The following is a 2889-nucleotide window of genomic DNA, read 5'->3' as shown; positions in this document are numbered from 1 at the left end:
GAGAGACAGAGCATGAGAGGGGGAGGGGCAGAGAGAGAGGGAGACACAGAACTGGAAGCAGGCTCCAGGCTCTGAGCTAGCCATCAGCACAGAGCCTGACACGGGGCTCGAACCCACGAACGTGAGATCTGACCTGAGCCGAAGCTGGAGGCTTAACCGACAGCCACCCAGGCACCCCTTAGGAGGTCTAATCCTAATTTGCTCTTTATGGCTATACCCTATATCGTATTCCCAAAACTCAACTATATTTGCATACCAGTGGGGTTAATTACTTGCTGTAAAGATTTCCTTCTTTCCTTCGTAGCCAAGTTGTCCTGATGAAAGCGTGAAATGTGCTACACGAACCCTTCACACCGGGGCCCCGTTTCCAGGCAGTGTCCCATCAGTTCAAGAAAGGGAAGGGCCTTCACCATGAGAAAGCCAAACCTTTTTTCCTCCCTTCCTTCTTTCTTTTGGGTTTATCCTGAGCAATCCTCTCTAGGAAACGAACCCACCAACCGCTGTCACGTGTTGACACCCTCCTGCTCCTCCAGGATGTCCCTACTGGCCATCCACCCGCAAGCCAGCCCAGCGTCCTGGGACCTGGAGGACACAGGACGTTTTTCCCCCTTGGCATCTTTTTTTTTTAAACCTCTTCAGATGTTTGAGGTTGGGGCCATCCAATGTCAAGGGGGGCTGGCGGCCCATCCCTTCTCTGACCCTCTGGGGCCATCTTCCTTCTGGCAATTCTCTTCCCCCATCTGTTTTCCTCTTTTGTTTAAAACAAAACCAAAAAAAAAAAAAGGAATTAAAAACTACCAGAGAGAGGAAAAGAAACAAACTCCAGAAATACACACAACACGTGTGGGGCAAGGCCCATGTGCGTGTCTGCATGTTGGTCTCAAATTAGGAAAGAAACTCAGATCAGCAAGAGATGGGAGCAGAGCAGGGCCCCCGTCTGGACCGTAGGAAATGTTTACTTTTCTTTAGGACACAAAAGTGGCTGTTTCGCTGTTTTCCAGTTTTACTGACACACCGTGAGCTGACGTGGGAGGGAGGTGTCTCTGCAGCCTGAGGCCTTCAAGCAGGTGACTGGAGAGCTCTGGAAAGGTTGATTTTTCCCTGAAAAACGACCTCAATTCTGATGAGCCAATTCAGAGGAGCTGGGGATGTTTATATAGTTTTTTTTTTCCTCCTCCTTCATCTTTTTGCTTATTTAGGCTGAGCACCAAGTTATTTTTTTTCCTTATAAAAGTACAATTTACAAATAGTGAAATTCTGAACAGATCTTAAATGGCTGACTTACAAGTTTTGACAAATGTATACACCAGTATAGTTCTATTTCTTTCCCCCATCCCTTTCCAGTCCAAATCCCTTACCCCCAACGGTACTGGTCCTATCCCCACCGCTTGGTTGTTCTGCAGGTTCTAGAATTTCCTGTGAATGGAATCTACAGTATGAACTCTTGGATTTGGCCTCCTTCTCCTAACATGATGTTTTTGAGACTCACCCAGGCAGCTGCCCAGACCGGGAGAGCCCAAGATGTCACTAACACGTGTGAAGATAGGGACAATTGTCCCACCCACTGGCCTTCAGACCAGATACCCTCTAAAGGCTGGTATGTGGCCTTCTCTGCTCTTCCAAGTCACTCTCTCTCCAGCGCCAAGCAAGTTCCTCTCCTCGAGCTGCCCAAGCAGCCTCTGCCTCAGGCACCACCCAGATGGCCGCGGGGCCGTCCCCGCGTAGCCCCCCCAACAGCTGCCCTCTGCCCCACACTCTCCACTAAACTCAAAGGAACCTGGCTCGTCCGCTGATCAGAATTCAAGATTCGTTAAATTCCACGCATCCAATAGCACACAAGTGTGTGTTTGGGCATTGATATGCAGAGTCCTAAAGAAAACGTAAAAAGGAAAAAAAAAGTGTGTGTGTGTGTGTGTGTGTGTGTGTGTGTGTGTGTATGTATGTGTGTGGGGGGAACCCAGATCTCATTGGCAGTGGATAGCTGCCCCTCGGCAGGACCAGGATTCAAAATGAAATCTTTTCTTTTTTAAATAAACGGAAGAGTAGCCCTCCGCTCCGCGCTCGGAAGGTTTCAAAGGTCGTCACACCGCAGCCCGTGGGGCGTTCATCTCCCCAGCGGCCCGGAGAAGGGAGGAGGTCGGAGGGCGGAGGGAGGGAGCACACAAAAGCAAGCCCTGCCGAGAGGGCTAATGTTTCCTGTTTGCCTGGAGCCCCCTCCCCTGTGTCCCCTCCCCCAGCCCCCTCCCAGCACTCGGGCGGAAGTGAGTTTGCTCCTTTGGAGATTAAAAGGATTCCGAATTCCGATCGGTCCCAATAACCGGCGTCCTGAGCCGAGAGGAGGAGGAGGAAGAGGCGGCAAAGCAGAGAAAGAGGGGGCGCGCGCGCGCGCACGCGGCCCGAACCGGGGAGTAGTGCAAAAGCCCCAGGAGGCCGGAGCGCACCGCGCGAACGAAGGCCAGGAGGCGCCGCGCGGCCGGAGGCCACCCGAAGCTCGCTCGGTGACTCCGAAAGAAGATGACGCGAGCCGGTGGCGTTGGCCACGCGGCTCCTGAGCTCACTGCGCTGGGCTGCCGCCGCTCCCACTGACTCCTGCGCGCCCCGGAGGAAGCTTCGTCCCCGCGGCCCGGGATCGGAGGGGGGACCAAAGGCGAGGGCGAAATGGCCCGATGACAAAGGAAATGTGATCCCCCTTCGCTGCCAAGGTTTCAGAGAGGACGGACGCGAGGAGGAGGGGCGCGGGGCGTGCGCGGAGCCCGGATAGCATTGCACGACGGCTCGCGCGGAGCGGGCTGCGGGTACATCTAATATCTTCCTGCCGATGAATAATTCAGGGCGGCCCGCGGGGACCTGCGGCCCCGCGCTGCAACGCGGCTAACCCGGAGGGGAAGG

This window comes from Suricata suricatta, chromosome 5, assembly GCF_006229205.1.
Source record: "Suricata suricatta isolate VVHF042 chromosome 5, meerkat_22Aug2017_6uvM2_HiC, whole genome shotgun sequence".
NCBI lineage: Eukaryota > Metazoa > Chordata > Mammalia > Carnivora > Herpestidae > Suricata > Suricata suricatta.
The sequence above is the reverse complement of the archived record's forward strand: the minus strand, read 5'-3'. Positions refer to the sequence as shown.